At 40.5% G+C, this 20,113-nt stretch overlaps 1 pseudogene; it reads left to right on the top strand.

Moving 5' to 3' along the window:
• LOC128596551 (protein LSM14 homolog A-like) overlaps positions 1-18,704 on the top strand; it is a 28,670-nt pseudogene extending 9,966 nt beyond the window's left edge.
• The last annotated feature ends 1,409 nt before the right edge of the window (positions 18,705-20,113 follow it).

Below are 20,113 nucleotides of genomic sequence, written 5' to 3'. Positions count from 1 at the left end.
ATTGCAAAGATGTGACTCAGTGGTTGGATAATGATGAAATGCCCAAAGCCAATCCAAAACTGAATGTTTATCTAAGAAATCTAATGGTGGTGTTTGGTGGTCCAGAACTGATATTACTCACTACAACTTCATGAAACCTGGTCAACTGAGAACAGGTCTACTGCAATCAGGTGAATGAAATGATGAGGGTGTTTGCTATTAAGGAGCCATGATTGGTCAGTAGAGACAGGCCAATCCTCTTGCGAGACAGGGGTTTGAGAAATCAGCAGAGGCCTCCAGTCTTCATTGTGTGTGGCTATATCAGCATTGTGATTAAAATCTTATACCCCAGAAGATCACTTTTTGCCCAGAAAATATTCAGCAAGATATAAATATATATATATATATACTGCTTTATTTTTTGTTGCTTTTTAAAATTTCAACATTTTCCCTCTAGATTTTTCTCTTTTTTCTTTCTCTTCTGTCTTCATTTTTTCTAGTTTAAATATAATTTTCCATAGTTGTCTTCTTTAACAATTAGAACTATATTTTTGCTAGTGTTTCTACCTCTATTATTTGATATTTCCCCCAATTTTATCCTGCAAAGTTTTCTGTTTGCTTGTTTTGGTTTGATTTATAGCATTTTTGTCTTCCCCCTCTACTTGATGGAGGTGGGATACTGTGTCCAAACAGGCTAGCAAAGAGTTGTTGACCTCAAGGAAACCACCCAACCTGGGACCTCCAGAGGTTGGGGGGTTTTAAGATTGGATCAATGTACCCTACTGTACACCTATATTCCTCCTGTCTCTCTCTTTCTGTGCCTCTCCCCCTTTGTCACTATTCCCTTTGACTCACACTCTCTCCATTCTCTCTCTCTTTTTTGCTTTTTCCCTTCTTCGTCTTCAATCTTCTCATCCTTCTGGTCCTCTACCAAAAAAACTCATTGAAACCCTAGTCCAGAGGCACACTAACTTAAAGAGCAAGAGGAAGTGAAAGGAAAATTAGGGCAAGGAAACAGATAAAAGAAAACACCCATGAAGAAGAATCAGCAGAAAAATCCTAGCAACATGAAAACAGTCAAGAGAAACCCCCCAAGGGAACATGAAGTAGCTAATTCAGAGGATTCACATATAAGGAAATGTTAGAAATGATAGAAAGGGAATTTAAAATACAGATGATAAAAACAGTGAATGAAAGGATGGAAACAATGAAGTAAACTGCTAATAAAGTGGAAAATAACCAAAAGGAAATCCAAAACCAGAGGTAATTAAGAGATGAATGACATGATAGATATAGAAAGGATATAGCAGAGCTGAAGGAACTGAAGGAGTCAATAACTTCAAGATGCAATAAAAAGTATCAACAACAGATTAGATCATGCAGAACAAAGAATCTCAGCAACAGAGGACAAAGCTCTTGAGATTACTCAGATAGTTAAAGAGACAGAAAAGAAGAGAGAGAAAGCAGAACATTCACTGACAGAATTATGGAACTTTATGAAGTGTTCAAACATACGAGTAATAGTTATCCCAGAAGGGGAAGAATACCTTAAGGGAATGGAAACCATACTAGAGAATATGATAAATGAAAATTTCCCAAATATCACCAAAAATTCTGACACATTCCTGTCAGAATGATATTGGACCCCAGGTTACCTCAACTCTAACAGAGCTTCCCCAAAACACATTGTGATGAACCTGTCCAAAGTCAAGACAAAAGAAAAGATTCTTCAATCTGCCAGGAGCAAGCGGCAGTTGATCTACAGGGGCAAATCCATCAGGGTGACTGCAGACTTCTCTAATGAAATTTTTCAAGCAAGACTACAATGGTCATCTACTTTAATCTACTTACACAGAAAAATTTTCAGCCCAGAATTCTATATCCTGCTAAGCTAAGCCTTAAAATTGACATAGAAATCAAATCATTTACTGATATGCAAACATTGAGGAAATTTGCCACAACAAGATCAGCTCTACAGAAAATACTTCAACCTGTTCTACTGACCATCACACTGGATCAACAGTAAAGTAAGAACTCAGCAATTAAAGGACAGAACTTAACTTCCACACTGATGGAGAAGATAAAACTAAGCAATGGACTCTCACAAAATAAGATGAATAGAACATTACCAATCAATTATCACAATAAATGTTAATGGGTTGAATTTCCAACTGAAGAGACATAGATTGGAGTACTGTGTTAAAAAAAACACAAGCCATCTATTTGCTGTCTGTAGGAAACAAACCTAGCTTCAAAATAGAAATTAAAACTCCGAGTTGAGGGATGTAAGACAATTTTTCAGGCAAAGAGAATTCAATCTTATTTTCAGATACATGTGGATTTAAAGCAGCTAAGTCAAAAAAGTCAAAAAAGACAAAGATTGTTACTTTATATTGGTCAAGGGAAAAATACAACAAGAAGATGTTTCAATTCTAAATATTTCTGCACCCAATTTAAATGCTCCCAGATTCTTGAAAAAGACCTTACTCAGTCTGTGCAATATGATATCCTATAATACCATAATAACAGGGGACTTTAACACTCCTCCTACAGAACTGGACAGATCCTCTAAACAGAAATTAAACAAAGATATAAGGGACTTTAACGAGACCCTAGAACAACTGTGCTTGATAGACGCATATAGAACACTCCATCCCAAAGATGAAGACTATACATTCTTCTCATCACCCCATGGAACATTCTCTAAAATTGATCATATCCTGGGACACAAAACAAACCTTAACAGAACCACAACAATTGAAATTTCACCTTGTATCTTCTCAGACCTCAAGGCACTAAAAGTGGAACTCAATTCCAACAAAAACATTCAACCCCACACAAAGGCATGGAAATTAAACAACCTTGTATTGAATGACAGTTGGGTGTAGGAAGAAATAAAAGAGGAAATAATTAACTTCTTTGACACAACAACAATGAAGACAGAAGCTACTAAAACCAGTGGGACACTGCAAAAGCAGTTTATAGAGGAAAATTTATTGCTTTAGATGCCTACAATAGAAAAACAGAAAGCGCATCAACAAACTCACAAGCCATCTTATGGAATTCGAAAAAGAAGAACAATCTAAGCCTAACAAAGCAGAAGAAAAGAAATAACCAAAATTAAATCAGAGAAAACAAAAGAGTCATTCAGAAAATTAATGAAACAAGGAGTTGGTTTTTTGAAAAAATAAATTAAATAGAGAAACCATTGGCTAGACTACTGAGAAACAGAAAAGTAAAATCTGAAATGATAAAGGGGAAATAGCAACTGATACCACAGAGATACAAGAGATCATCTCTGAATATTATCAGACACACTATGCCCAGAAATTTGACAATATGAAGGAAATGAATCAATGTTTGGGATCACACCCTCTCCCTAGAGTTGTTCAGGAAGAATTGGAGCTCCCCAACAAACCAATTTCAAGCACTAAGATCAAAGAAACAATAAAAAATCTTCCAACAAAAAAATAACCTGTTCCAGATGGCATCACACCAGAATTCTATCAGAACTTCAAATAAGTGTTTATTTCTATACTGCAGAAATTATTTCAAAAAATTGAGGAGGAAGGAATCTTCCTCAACACTTTCTATCAAGCAAACATCACCCTGATACCAAAACCAGGAAAAGACCCAACTAAAGAGGAGAATTTCATAATTCAAGGGTACTTGTCTTTGTATGCACCAAGAACAGTCAAGATGAGAGGCTAAATAAGGACCCAACTCCCTTCACCAAAGCTTCAAAGAATATGAAATACTTAGCAATATACCTAATTAAAGAGATGACAGAACTGTATAAAGAAAATTATGAAACCCTAAGAAAGGAAATAGCAGAGGATATTAACAAATTGTAGGAACATACCATGCTCATGGCTGGGAAGAATCAACATTGTTAAAATGTCTATACTTCCCAGAGCAATCTACCAATTAAATGCCATCCCTATTAAAATACCAATCCTATTTTCAAGACTTGGAAAAAATGATTTGTATGGAACCATTAAAAAACCCATATAGCTAAGGCAGTTCTTAGTAATACAAACAAAGGTGGGGGCATCAGCATATCAGATTTTAGGCTGTACTACAAAGCCATAGTGGTCAAGACAGCATTGTATTAGCACAAAAAAATAGAGACATAGACATTTGGAATTGAATAAAAAACCAGGAAATGAAACTAACATCTTACAACCACCTAATCTTTGAGAAGCCAATCAAGAACATACACTCAGGGAAAGACTTGCTATTCAATAAATGGTGCTGGGACAACTGGACATCCACATGTAAAAGACTGAAACTGGATTCACACCTTTCTGGACTCACACACATTGATTCAAGATGGATAACAGACTTAAATTTAAGGCATGAAACAATATAAATCACAAAAGAAAGCACAGTAAAAACACTGGAAGATATCAGCCTGGGGAAAGACTTCATGAAGAAGACTGCAATGGCAATTGCAACAACAACCAAAATAAACAAATGTGATTTAATTAAAATGAGAAGCTTCTATACAGCTAAGAAGACAACAACCAAAGCAAATAGACAACCTACAAAATGGGAAAGGATATTTGCATATCTTGAATCAGACAAAACTTTGATAACTAGGATCTATAGAGAACTAAAATTAATACACATGAAGAAAGCGAACAATCCCATATATCAATGGGCAAGAGAATAGAATAGAACCTTCTCTAAAGAAGACAGATGGACATTCCAGGGACTGTCACCTGGAGACAGAAAGGTCTCCTGCCCAAGAAATGGGAAGGGGGGTGGAGGCAAGATGGCTGACTGAAGCCAGCTTTCCACAGAGGATCCCATCCAGAAAGACAGTCAAAGAACAGAAATTTAGCAAGTAACCTGGTAGAATAGAGCTGCCTCCTTTCCCACGTTGCACCTCTGTCACACCCAGTCACTGATAACCACACAGGGCTGTGACCCAGTTGCCTCCAATGAGCAGATATTGCAGGGGTTTGCACCTGCCTGAATCACAGGGAGATCTATGTCACCTCAGCCAGGCTGAGGAAAGAAGGTTGAAGAATGCACATCAATCCTGCTGAGGTGAGCTGCGACCCCCAAGGATATAAACCAAAGGTACAAAATCCATTGCCAAGTGGATAGGAGTCCCCTCCACCATGAAAAAGGCTTGCAGTACTCCATACAAACAAGTGAGCAGAGTTCAAAAGTCCTCCCATTATATCTCACAGGAGAGAACCTCTAAAAACTGGACCTACTTCCCCTACTAGGGTGCCATGGTCCTCTCCTGCCAGGCATAAAACTGTATAAAACTGTATACATTCTCTACCTGCAATTCTGAACTCCCAGCACTCCCCTCCACTCTCACTCTGAGGTCTGGAAGCCTGTCCCCCAGGAGTTCAGATCCCTGGGTATTTTCAGGAGAGGTGTCGTCAGGGCATGGACTACTGTTGGTCAGTGCAGATTCTGTGGCATGGGAATATGGAGAGCACGGTCAGCTGAGAGGGAACCATACAACTGCGGTGGTGCCCTGAGGCACATAGCAGCAGTAGCTTTGGCAACAATAGAGCTCACCGCTGGATATTCTGGAGTCACACCCTCTGTCTCTCTTGGCAACCAGAGGAGGCCGGGCATGTTCTCTAGTGGCAGCCACTGGTGGAACACATCTGAGATGAAAATGTAGGCCCTGTGAGTAAAGAGTTTGCCTGACGGGGTACCGGGGGGCACGGGGACTTGAATATGCATGTGGAGAGCCGGCAGATTCCCAGGGCAAGACTGACCCAAAGGACATCTTTACTGAGCCTAAGATGCACTGGGCCCTCGGGGATCATTAGCAGAGACAAAGGTGGGCAGGCAGAGGCTGGAAATGACAGCTAACTGGGCAACTCCAATAGAAACTGCAGCCAAGACCGGGCAGCAGCCCAGAAAGGGCCTGAGGTGAAGTTTCTGTGAAATCTAACAGCATCTCTTCTGCAGGAGAATATAGCCAGGACAAAAAAAATGCAGTGAAATTGTTCTGTTCTGTTAGTAACATTAGTTGGGGTGGGACTGGAACCACGTGAATAGCCACAGCCTCCATTAAGCACCAGAGGTCGTCAGGCCTCACCTCCCCCTGCCAAATAGTGGCAGAGAGCAGTGGCCTGGCTGAGGATACATAGATATCCCTGTGATTCAGGCATGTGCAAACCCCTGCAATATCTGCTCATTGGAGGCAACTGGGTCACAGCCCTCTGTGGTTATCAGTGACTGGGTGTGACAGAGGTGCAAGGTGGGAAAGGAGGCATCAACCTTCCCAGACTAATCTATTTTCTGGGTGGGTCATCCTGACCTCACGGAGCACCAGAGCAAGTCATATTTGCGTTGTCAGCAGATCCCTGTGATCTAGTTGCCAGAGATCTTTGGAACTCTCTCACCTGAGACAGGTGCTGACTGAGACAATTGATTTGGACCTCTTCAACTAGGCCAATCACCCAAGGACTATCCAAGTGGTACCCTGGGTATGTGATTGTGAGAAGGTTTGATTTTCCTTTTCCAATAGTTGCCTTTTGGAGGCGGGGTGACTTAATTGCTAGTATTTCTCCACAGCTGAGACTTCAAACAAGAGTAACTGATTCACTCAGGTAGGACAGAGACCAGCTCAAAACAAGACAGAGGCACTTAGCCACACCACACCAAGCACCAACTTAGCCCCACCACTCCCCAGTTGCCCAGGCCGCAGCACTGTATGAGTTCTTGGCTAAGCTTCAGGGAAAAAGATACAGACACCAGTATCTTTTTTGGGCAAAGGGCTGGTTAATCACTACTCCTGGAGCCCTTAACCCAACTTCCCTTTATGTGCTCATCCAGTAAAACGTGTAAAATAATCACGGGGTTGAATCGTATTGAACGGAGTTAAATCGAAATAATTTCCATGCAGATCAGGAACCAGGCAAGATCCCCCATTGTCTCCACTGCTCTTTCACATTGTAATGGAGGTTTTAGTCATAGCAATTAGGGAAGAAAAGGCGATCAAGGGTATCCATATAGGGTGAGAAGAGATCAAACTTTCACTCTTCACAGATGATATGATTGTATATCTGGAAAACACTAGGGATTCTACTACAAAACTCTTAGAAGTGATCAAGGAATACAGCAGTGTCTCAGGTTACAAAATCAACATTCATAAATCTGTAGCCTTTATATATACCAACAATAGTCAAGCAGGAAAAACAGTCAAGGACTCTATTCCATTCACAGTAGTGCCAAAGAATACGAACTATTTGGGTGTTTATCTGACAAAGGACGTGAACAATCTCTATAAGGAGAACTATGAAACTCTAAGAAAAGAAATAGCCTAAGATGTTAACAAATGGAAAAACATACCATGCTCATGGCTGGGAAGAATCAACATTGTTAAAATGTCCATACTACCCAAAGCAATATACAATTTTAATGCAATCCTTATTAAAGCTCCACTGTCATACTCTAAAGATCTTGAAAAAATAATACTTCATTTCATATCAAATCAGAAAAAACATTGAATAGCCAAGACATTACTCAAAATTAAAAACAAAGCAGGAGGAATCATGCTACCGGCCCTCAGACTATACTATATATCAATAGTGATCAAAACAGGCATGGTACTGGCACAAAAACAGGTAGATATGGAACATAATAGAGAACCAAGAGATGAACCCAGCTACTTACCGTTATTTGATTTTCAACAAGCCAATTAAAAACATTAATGGGGAAAAGATTTCCTAATTAACAAATGGTGTTGGTTGAACTGGCTGGCGACCTGTAGAAGACTGAAACTGGACCCACAAATTTCACCATTAACTAAGATGGACTCTCACTGGATTAAATATTTAAACTTAAGACATGAAACTATAAAAATACTAGAAGAAAGTGTAGGAAAATCTCTTGAAGAAATCAGCTGGGCGAATATTTTATGAGGAGGACCCCCCCAGGCAATTGAAGCAGCTTCAAAAATACACTACTGGGATCTGATCAAACTAAAAAGCTTCTGCACAGCCAAGAACACATTAAGTGAAGCAAGCAGACAGACCTCAGAAAGGGAGAAGATATTTGCAGATTATGTCTCTGACAAAGGTTTAATAACCAGAATCCACAGAGAAATCAAACATATTAGCAAGAAAAGAATAAGTGATCCCATATTAGGCTGGGCAAGGGACGTGAAGAGTAACTTCTCTGAAGAAGACAGGCACATGGCCTACAGACATATGAAAAAATGCTCATCATCCTTAATGATTAGAGAAATGCAAATCAAAACTACTTTGAGATATCATCTAATGCCAGTAAGATTAGCCCATATCACAAAATCACAAAACCAGAGATGTTGGCATGGATGCGTGGATGTGGAGAAATTGGAAAACTTCTACACTGCTGTTGGGAATGCAAACTAATATGTTCCTTTTGGGAAGATGTTTGAAGAACACTTAGAGATCTAAAAATAGATCTGCCATTTGATCCTACTATTCCTCTACTAGGTATATACCCAGAAGACCAAAAATCACATTATAACAAAGATATTTGTACCCAGAATGTTTATTGAAGCCTAATTCATAATTGTTAAGTCATGTAAAAAGCCCAGAGCCCATTGATCCACAACTGGATCCACGATTAATAAATTATGGTAAATGTGCACCATGGAATATTATGCAGGCTTAAAGAAAGATGGAAACTTTACCTCTTTCATGTTTACATGGATGAAGCTGGAACATATTCATCTAAGTAAATTATCTCAAGAATGGAAGTAAAAGAAGGGCAGAGACAAGATGGCTGACTGAAGCCAGCTTTCCACAGAGGTTCCAGTCCAGAAGGAGAGTTAAGGGACAGAAATTTAGCAAGTAACCTGATGGATTAGAGCTGCACCAACAGAGAAGGTCGAAGAACGCACATCAACCCTGCTGAGGTGAGCTGCGACCCCAAGGATACAAACAAAAGGTACAAAATCCATCACCAAGTGGATGGGAGTCCCCTCCCCCATGAGAACGGCTTGGAGTGCCCCACAAACAAATGAGCAGAGTTCAAAGGTCCTCCCACTACACTACACTCTGGAAGAGACCCTCTAAAAACTGGACCTACCTCCCCTAATGGGGTGCCACGGCGTTCTCCTGCCAGGCATAAAACTGTATACATTCTCTACCTGCAACTCTGAGCTCCCAGTACTCCCCTCCACTCTCACTCTGAGGTCTGGAGGCCTATCCCCCAGGAGTCCAGATGCTTGGGTGATTTCTCGAGGGGTGTGGACAGGGCCTAACCTGCAGCTGGTCAGTGCTGACTCTGGGGCATGGGAGTGAGGAGAGGATGGTCGGCTGAGAGGGAACCACACTGGAGCAGCGGTGCCCCAAGGTGCAAAGCAGCAGCCGTCTTTTAGCAACAATATGGCTCACTCCCGGATATTCTGAAGCCACACCCCCTGTCTCCCTGGGCAACCAGAGGAGGCCTGTTATCTACTCAGGTGGCAACCACCACAGAACAGATCTGGGATGGAAATGCAGACCCCATGAGTAAAGGGTTTGCCTGAGGGTGGTACCGGCCTGGGTGGAGCGTAGGGACTAGAAACTCACGCACAGACCCCAGAAGTTCCCAGGGTGAGGCTGACCCAGAGGGTCACTTTGCTGACCCTAAGACGCACCTGGCCCTCAGGGAATCGTCAGCCTATGGACAAAGGAAGACAGGAGGCTAGAACTGACAGGTAACCAAATATAAACCTGCAGGAGCAAAGACAGGGCCTGAGGCACAGGCTCTGGGAACTCAAAACAGATTCTCTTCTGCAGGGGAATTTAGCAGGGACAGAAAAAATTTCCCTCAAAGTTGTTCTGTTCTGTCAGTAACATTAATCAGGGGTGGGGCTGGAACTGAGTGAACAACCTCTAGCCTCCATCAAGAGCCCGAGGTTGTCGGGCCTCACCTCCCCTTCTAGATTGAGGCAGAGCGCAGTGGCCTGGCTGAGCAGAAATAGATTTCCTTGTGATTCAAGCAGGTGCAAACCCGTGGAGTATCTGTTTATTACAGGCAACTGGGTCACAGCTTTGTTGGGATATCAGCAACTGGGTGTGACAGAGGTGCAAGGTGGGGAAGGAGGGAATCAACCTTCCCAGACTAATCTATTTGCTGGGTGGTTCCTCCTGACTTCACGGAGCACAGGAGCAAGTCATACCTCAGTTGTCACCCTACCCCTGTGATCCAGTTGCCAGAGACCTTTTAAATCTCCCACCTGAGACAGGTTCTGACTGAGACAATTGATTTGGACATTTTGAACTGAGCCAATAGCCAGAGGACTATCCAAGTGGTTCCCTGTGTGCGTGGTTGTAGGAAGGTTTGATTTTCCTTTTCCAATTGTTGTCTGTGGCAGGTGGGGTGACTTAATTGCTGGTATTTCTCCATAGCTGAGACTTCAACCCAGAGAACTGTTTCACTAGGGTTGGACAGAGATCAGCTGAAAACAAGACAGAAACACTTAGCCCCACAACACCAAACAGGTCCCCAGTTTCTCAGGCCATAGTACTGTACGGGTCCTCAACAAAGCTCCAGGGGAAAAATCTAACGGTGTAAAATAATCATGGGTGGAATCAGCAGAAAAACTCTGGTAACATGAATAATAAGAATAGATCAATTCCCCTAACGAAAGAGATGGCAGAAGAAACTGAAGATCCCATTCATAAACAGCTGGCTGAGATGTCAGAAATCGAATTCAGAATTTGGATTGCAAACAAGATTAATAAAATGGAGAAAAATTTGGAATTAGAAACTCGATTTAAAAGTTTAAAAACAGCAATTTTAAAAACAGCAATTTAAAAGTCAGAATAGAAATTCGAGGAGAAATTCAAAAGTTGTCTCAAGAATTTAATGAATTTAAAGACAAAACCACCAAAGATTTTGATGCACTGAAGGAAGAATTTGCAGCCCTCAAAGATCTGAAATATACAGTAGAAACCCTCAATAACAGAGTGAAGCAAGCAGAAGAAAGGACTTCTGACATTGAAGACAAAGCCTTTGAACGCTCCCAAACTCTCAAAGAGGAAGAGAAATGGAGAGCAAAAATGGATCATTCTCTCAGAGAGCTCTGGGATAATTCGAAGACAGCTAATATCTGCCTCATTGGAATCCCTGAAAGTGATGAAGTGGCCTCACAAAGCACAGAGGCCCTTCTCCATGAAATTATGAAAGAGAATTTTCCAGACATGCCAAGACATTCTGAAATTCAGATAGCAGACAGTTTCAGAACCCCAGCATGACTCAATCTGAATAAGACATCCCCCAGGCATAACATAATTCACTTTACTAAAGTTAATATGAAGGAGAAAATTCTGAAAGCAGCCAGAGGTAAGAAAGCCATTACCTACAAAGGGAAGAATATTAGAAATGACTGCAGATCTCTCTGCTGAAACTTTTCAAGCCAGAAGAGAGTGGTCATCGACTTTTAATCTCCTAATGCAAAACAACTTTCCACCCTGGATCCTATATCCAGCTAAACTGAGTTTCATTTATGATGGAGAAATTAAACACTTTAATGACATTCATATGTTGAAGAAATTTGCCATAACCAATCCAGGTCTTCAGGATATTCTCAGACTTATCCTCCATAATGACCACCCCATCCTATACCACAAAAGTAAACTCACTCAGAAACTTTGGATCAAACTCCAACTTCCAAGTGGCAAAAAGATTAAACATGTCCGCTGGACTTTCTAAAAACTTGATATCCCAAATTTTACCAGACTTATCAATATTCTCCATTAATGTGAATGGCTTAAACTGTCTCTAAAGAGGCACAGGTTATCTGACTGGATACAAAAACTCAGGCCAGATATTTGCTGCATATTAGAGGCACATCTTACCTTAAAAAATAAATATAGACTCAGGTTGAAAGGATGGTCGTCCGTGTTTCAGGCAAATGGTAATCAGAAAAAAGAAGGTGTTGCAATTCTATTTGCAGACACAATAGGCTTTAAACCAACAAAAGTAAGGAAGGATAAGAATAGTTACTTCATATTTGTTAAGGGTAATACTCAATATGATGAGATTTCAATTATTAATATTTATGCCCCCAACCAGAATGCACCTCAATTTGTAAGAGAAACCCTAATAGAAATGAGAAACTTGATTTCCTCCAACTCCATAATAGTCGGATATTTCAGCACTCCTTTGGCAGTGTTGGATAGATCCTCCAATAAGAAGCCGAGCAAAGAAATTTTAGATTTAAACCTAACCATCCAAGATTTGGTGTAGCAGACATCTACAGAACATTTTATCCCAACAAAACTGAATACACATACTTCTCATCAGCCCATGGAACATACCCCAAAAGAAATCACATCTTAGGTTATAATTCTAACCACAGTAAATTTAAAGGAATAGAAATTATTCCTTGCATCTTCTTGGACCACCATGAAATAAAAGTTGAACTCAGTAACAACAGGGATCTGCATACTCATACAACAATGTGGAAGTTAAATAACCTTATGCTGAATGATAGCTGGGTCAGAGGTGAGATTAAGAAGGAAATGGTCAAATGTTTGGAACAAAACGACAATGAAGACACAACTTATCAGAACCTGTGGGATACTGCAAAGGCAGTCCTAAGAGGGAAATTTATAGCACTGCAAGCTTTCCTCAAGAGAAAGGAAAGAAAGGAAGTTAATAACTTAATGGGATATCTCAAGCAACTGGAAAAGGAAGAACATTCCAACCACAAACCCAGGAGAAAAAAATAAATAACCAAAATTAGAGCAGAATTAAATGAATTTGAACACAAAAGAATTATACAACAGATCAATGAGTCACAAAGTTGGTTTTTTTAGATAAACCTTTTTTAGATAAACCTTTGGCTAATCTAACCAGGAAAAAAAAGAGTAAAATCTCTAATTCGTCAATAAGAAACAACAAAGATAAAATAATAAAAGACTTCTTAGAAATTCAAAAAATTCTTAATAAATATTACAAGAAAACTTATTCTCAGAAATATGAAAATCTGAAGGAAATTGACCAATACGTGGAAGCATGTCACCTTACACTTCTTAGCCAGAATCAAGTGGAAATATTGAACAGGTCAATATCAAGTTCTGAAATAGCATCAACCATACAAAATCTTCCTAAAACGAAAAGCCCGGGACCAGATGGCTTCATGTCAGAATTCTACCAAAACTTTAAAGAGGAATTAGTACCTATATTACTCAACCTGTTCCAAAATGTAGAAAAAGAAGGAAGACTACCCAACATGTTCTATGAAGCAAACATCACCCTGATCCCCAAACCAGGAAAAGACACAACAACAAAAGAAAATTATAGACCAATATCACTAATGAATATAGATGCAAAAATATTCAACAAGATCCTAACAAACAGAATCCAGCAACACATCAAACAAATTATACATCATGATCAAGTTGGTTTTATCCCAGGGTCTCAAGGCTGGTTCAATATATGTAATCTATAAATATAATTCAGCACATAAACAAATTAAAAAATAAAGACCATATGATTCTCTCAATTGATGCAGAAAAAACTTTTGATAAATCCAGCATCCCTTCATGATCACAACACGTAAGAAAATGGGTATAGAACGAACATTTCTTAAACTGATAGAGGCCATCTATGGCAAAGCCACAGCCAATCGGATTGAGTGGAGTTAAATTGAAATCATTTCCACTCAGATCAGGAACCAGGCAAGGTTGCCCATTGTCTCCACTGCTCTTTAACATTGTAATGGAAGTTTTAGCTATAGCAATTAGGGAAGAAAAGGTGATCAAGGGTAACCATATAGGGTAAGTAGAGATCAAACTTTCGTTGTTCACAGATGATATGATTGTATATCTGGAAAACACTAGGGATTCTACCACAAAACTCTTAGAAGTGATCAAGGAATACAGCAACGTCTCAGGTTATAAAATCAACCTTCATAAATCGGTAGCCAGACCTGAGACTGTACTATAAATCAACAGTGATCAAAACAGCATGGTACTGGCACAAAAACAGAGAAGTAGATGTCTGGAACAGAATAGAGAATCAAGAGATGAATCCAGCTAATTCCCATTATTTGATCATTGACAAGCTATTTAAAAAACATTCAGTGGGGAAAAGATTCCCTATTTAACAAATGGTGCTGGGTAAACTGCCTGGCAACTGCAGAAGACTGAAAGTGAACCCACACCTTTCAGCATTAACTAAGATAGACTCTCACTGGATTAAAAATTTAAACTTAAGACATGAAACTATAAAAATACTAGAATAGCGTACAGGGAAAACCCTTGAAGTAATCCATCTGGGCAAGTATTTTATGGGGAGGACCCCCTGGGCAATTGAAGCAGCTTCAAAAATACACTACTGGGACCTGATCAAACTAAAAAGCTTCTGAACAACCAAGAACATGGCAAGTAAAGCAAGCAAACAGCCCTCAGAATGGGAGAAGATATTTGCATGTTATGTCCCCAACAAAGGTTTAATAACCAGAATCCACAGAGAACACAAACGTATGAGCAAGAAAAGAACAAATGATCCCATCACAAGCTGGGCAAGGGACTTTAAGAGAAACTTCTCTGAAGAAGACACGTGCACGGCCTACAGACATATAAAAAAATGCTCATCATCTTTAATCATCAGAGAAATGCAAATCAAAACTACTTTGAGATATCATCTAACTCCAGTAATATTAACCCATATCACAAAATCCCAAGACTAGAGGTGTTGGCATGGGTGTGGAGAAACGGGAACACTTCTACACTGCTGGTGGGAATGCAAATTAATACATTCCTTTTGGAAAGATGTTTAGAGAACCCTTAGAGATCTAAAAATAGATCTTCCATTCAATCCTATAATTCCTCTACTAGGTATATACCCAGAAGACCAAAAATCACATTATAACAAAGATATTTGTACTAGAATGTTTATTGCAGCCAAATTCATAATTGCTAAGTTATAGAAAAAGCCCAAGTGCCCATCAATCCACAAATGGATTAATAAATTGTGGTATATGTACACCATGGAGTACATGCAGCCTTAAAGAAAGATGGAGACTTTACTTCTTTCATGTTTACATGGATGGACCTGGAACATATTCTTCTTTACAAAGTATCTCAAGAATGGAAGAAAAAGTATCCAATGTACTCAGCCCTACTATGAAAGTAATTTATGGCTATCACATGAAAGGTATAACCCAGTTGTAACCTAAGAAATGGGGAAAGTGGAGAAGGAGGGGAGGGAGGGGTAAGGATGGGCAGAGTGATGGTGATTGGTGGAATTACATCTGCGGTGCATCTTACAAGGGTACATGTGAAACTTAGTAAATGTAGAATATAAATGTCTTAACACATTAACTAAGAAAATGCCAGGAAGGCTATGTTAGCCAGTGCGATAAAAATGTGTCAAATGGTCTATAAAACCAGTGTATGTTGCCCCATGATCACATTAATGTATACAGCTATGATTTAATAATAAAAAAATGGAAGAAAACGTATTCAATGTACTCAGCCCTACTATGAAACCAATTTATGGCTTTCATATGAAAGCTATAACCCAATTATAAACTAAGAATATGGGGAAGGCAGAGAGGGAGGTGATGGGACGGGGGAGGATGGGTGGAGGGAGAGTGATTCATGGGATGCAAGGGAGGGTACATCTTACAAGGGTATATGTGAAACTTACTGAATGTAGAGTGTAAATGTCTCAGTACAATAACTTAAAAAATGTCAGTAAGGCTATGTTAACCAGTATGATGAAAATATGTCAAATGGTGTATAAAACAAGTATATTGTGCCCCATGATTGCATTAATGTACACAGCTGTGATATAATAATGAATGAATTTTTATAAAAGAAGACAGACAAATAGCTAGCAACCATGAAAAAATGCTCGTCATGAGAAATGCTAATCAAAACCACCCTGAGATATCATCTAACCCCAGTGAGAATGGCCTGCATCACAAAATTTCAAAACTGCAGATGCTGGCATGGATGTGGAGAGAAGGGAACACTTTTACACTGCTGGTGGGACTGCAAATTAATACAACCTTTTTGGAAGAAAGTATGGAGAAGCCTCAAAGAATTCAGGCTAGACCTGCCATTTGATCCTATAATCCCATTACTGGGCATCTACCCAGAAGGAAAAAAAAATCCTTTTATCCTAAGGACACTTGCATTAGACTGTTTATGTACCGGAGGTGGTGGATTCAAACCCGGCCCAGGCCAAAAACTGCAAAAAAAAAAAGAGAGAGAGAAAAAGACTTTACAGCCTTTGTATTAACCTGGATGGAAGTGGAACACATTATTCTTGGTAAAGCATCACAAGAATGGAGAAGCATGAATCCTATGTACTCAATTTTGATATGAGGACAATTTATGACAAGTTAGGGGAAGGAGAGAACAGAGAGAGAAAGAAGGAGGGAGGGGTGGAGGAAAGGAAGAGCAGAGAGAGGGAAGGAGGGACGGGGGTGGGGTCTTGCTGTGTGCCACACCTTTTTGGGACAAGACACATTTGTAAGAGGGACTTTACCCAACAAATGCAATCAGTGCAACCTGGTTTCTTGTACCTTCAATGAATCCCCAACAATAATAATTAAAAAAAAAAGCAGACAAAGGTTTTCAGGAGATGATCTGGAGGAGATTATCTAATGCCCATATAGGACCAAAACCTTGAAACTGCTGGCCAACAGCATGAGGCCCAGACCGACATCATCAGGCCATGACAAGCAGTGCTGCATTCAGTATCTCGGTGGTTTTGTCATTATGAACTCCAGAACAGTATCCCAAATCTCTGTAGCTTGTGAAGTTTGAATTGCTCCTTTGCATAATTTTCCAGTACAGGACAGGATCCAGCTCAGGCACATGGAGGGGCCAGTGTACTTGGGACCTTTTGCTTTAACTCTGCAAAACTGGAGTTCCTGGCACTGATCGTGATGGCAGAGGAGACACTCAACAGGCTGGTGCTGCCAATGGACACTCCTCTGCCCACTCTGTGAAGATAGACAAGAGGTTTGCATCCAAAGTCACTGAGGAAATCCTGCAGCCCTAAAGCTGCCATTGCCGGGGCGCTCCTTTATAGAGGAGGAGGCAGAGGTTGGCTTCAGTTAAGTGTTTAACTAACGTTTCTGTGAACAACCGCATCCTGTATCCAGAGAAGCCCAGCAGCAGATACTGGTAAAGTAGAGAGAGATTCCCTAGAATTCCCACCACAGTCTGTGATAAGAAGATGACTCCTATTGCCACATCCCTGGCAGCCATCCTGTCAGGGAAGCCTTCTGAGGTGGAGGACCCTGTAAGAGAAGATGAGGCGGGGGCCGCATGAATGATTCCAACTCGCATCCAGTGCTCTCCTTGGATTATTAATTCCCCTGAGAAGTAAATGTTCATGCCTTTATTTTCCTAGTATTCTCCCAGGACTTGTGGCGAGCCCCGCGCCGGCGCAGCTATTGTTCTTGCAGCGCTGTGACTTAGGGGGCGAGGCTGAGGGAGGGCAGCGGAGCCGGTGCTGCCGCCACCTGGGGTTTTAGTGGCGCCCACTGAGAGAGCCCGTGTACGTGGCCCGGACTGCGGTGTGGGGTCTGCCTCTCTGCTAGCGGCCCGGAGCACCACGAGCGGGGCATCCCTCACATTGATAGCATTATCATCCTCCTCTGCAGGGCGGAGATCAGCTTCCAGGGCATCCTCTACACGGGGAACTCCGCCGTAGTTCTCGCCAAAGTTCAATCCTTTGGTACAGAAGACAGATCACCGGATCATCTGATACCACCTCTAGGTGAAGTATTTGAGTACAGTATTTTCCGTGGGAGTGATATTAAAGACCGCACTGTTTGTGAGCCGCGATGCTCTTTGCCTCCAGACCCTGCTATCGTTCCGTCCTTACGAGGCTTCATTCTAATCAGCGGGTTCTTGCCGACCTCTGGCAGGATGCCGACGTACTGCCAGTTCAGTCCAAGTTCATTAGCTGGACAGCAGTTTGGTGCTGTTGGTGTTGCTGGAAGGTCCTTGACATCCTTTGGAACAGAAACATCCAACAGTGGCACCTTATCCCAAAGCAGTGCGGTGGGTTCTGCCTTTACAGAGGATTCAAGATCTCTTAAAACGCAGTTATCTCAAGGTCATTCAAGCTCTAAGTTAGACCCTTTGAGAAAAAGTCCAACCATGGAACAAGCAGTAAAGACCGCCTGGGCCCACTGCTCTGGCACCTGTTGGGAGAAGGGGCCCTGTATCAACCAGGCCTTTGCCATCTACCAGCCAAAAAGCAGCAGAGAATCAAGAGCACACGTGAGCTGAAGTACATAGAGTTTCCAGGCCAGAACATGAGCAACTCAGAAATGATAGCAAGAGACAGTTAGCTCCAGGTGCTCCTGCAGCTCCAAGAAGAGCATTTGGGGTCATGCAGGTGGCAGGGGGAAGACCTGGTATTTCCCGAGATTGTCCAATGAAATTTGAGATAGACTTTAAAAGTGCAAACGCACAGTTCGACAAGGAGGAGATGGACAGAGTTTCATAATAAACTTAGATTAAAAGAAGAAACTTGAGAAACAAGACGAACTTGTAAATGGCGACGATAAAGGTGGATCAGGAGTTGATACCCAAAATAGTGAAGTTAATGCTGGTGAAGAAGATCCACTTGGAACTAATAATTGCTATTATGACAAAACTAAATCCTTCTTTGATAATATTTCCTGTGATGATAATAGAGAACAAAGACCGACATGGGCTGAAGAAAGGAGATTAAATGTGGAAACATTTGGAATCCCACCTTGTCCAAACCGTGGCCTTGGTGGATAAAGAGAATGTCTCTGTTGCCGTGGTGGCAGAGGTGGTACCTTCACCACCCCGTGAAGGCGGATTCAGAGGAGGTCGTGGTGCAGGTAATTTGCAGATTTTGAATATAGGAAAGACAACAGAGTTGCTGCATAGTCTACAAACAAGTCTTAGCAAATAGGTGAATTTCTAGTCTTCATGGTCCTGAAAATTGGTTTCAGTCTTCAGGAAGAATGAAGAAGTCAGTTCACTATATATTTGTCACCAGGACTGGGGTTTTGTTTGTTTGCTTTTCTTCTTAATTTCAAAGATTAAATGCAGTTACTTTGGGGGTGAGAAAGGCTCATCTTAAAAAATGAGCATTCAATGTATTTGGAATAACAGAAGGTTGAATGATTTCTTATGTATAGTTAAATTAAAGCAGTACTTCGATGGGGCTTATATGTATTTTTCATCACTGAATAGATTTTTTTTATCACTAAATTATATTTAGCAATTCTTGCAAGTTGCCTGCAGATAGGGTGGTGATAATTGTGTTTTGAAGCACAGAGGGTTGTGTGTGTGAGTGTGTGTACATGTGCGTGTATTTCCACCTGTCTTTCTTTTTGGAAATCCTGTAATCTGAGGTGGCTTATTTCACCAATTAACTATGGTGCTAGATGGTAGAGAATTTTGTCAATCAATTATGTACACACAGTAAATACTTTTTCTTAGGCAAAGGTAACTTTTTTATATAGGTGTAAAGTTCCATTTTATTCCATTGCCAAAGAAACATTAAGAATTTTGTATTGCTGTATAAAAGCAACTAATTTTTTACAGAGTAAACCTTTTAAAGCCAGCAAACATACTGTGCCCTGGCAGAAGGTGATGTGCTCAGGAGAAGAGTAATGGATGGATCTTTTTTCTTAGCTTTGCAGGATTAAAATTTTTGATTTTTAAAAAATGTTTGGCTGAGTACATTGGATACTTTTTCTTCCATTCTTGAGATACTTTACTAAGAAGAATATGTTTCAGCTCTATCCATGTAAACATGAAAGAGGTAAAGTCTCCATCTTTCTTTAAGGCTGCATAATATTCCATGGTGTACATGTGTACATATTCCATGTGTACATATACCACAATTTATAATCCATTCGTGGATCGATGGGCACTTTGGCTTTTCCACAATTTAGCAAGTATGAATAGGGCTGCAATAAACATTCTGGTACAAATATCTTTGTTATAATGTGATTTTTGGTCTTCTGGGTATATACCTAGTAGAGGAATTATAAGATTGAATGGCAGAACTATTTTTAGATCTCTAAGTGTTCTCCATATATCTTTCCAAAAGGAATGTATTAATTTGCATTCCCACCAGCAGTGTAGAAGTGTTCCCTTTTCTCCACATCCACAGCAACATCTCTGGTCTTGGGATTTTGTGATATAGGCTAATC

This window comes from Nycticebus coucang, chromosome 10 (genome assembly GCF_027406575.1).
Source record: "Nycticebus coucang isolate mNycCou1 chromosome 10, mNycCou1.pri, whole genome shotgun sequence".
Classification (NCBI taxonomy): Eukaryota; Metazoa; Chordata; class Mammalia; order Primates; family Lorisidae; genus Nycticebus; species Nycticebus coucang.
Note: the sequence above shows the minus strand (reverse complement) of the source record. Positions and strands in the feature narration are given on the sequence as shown.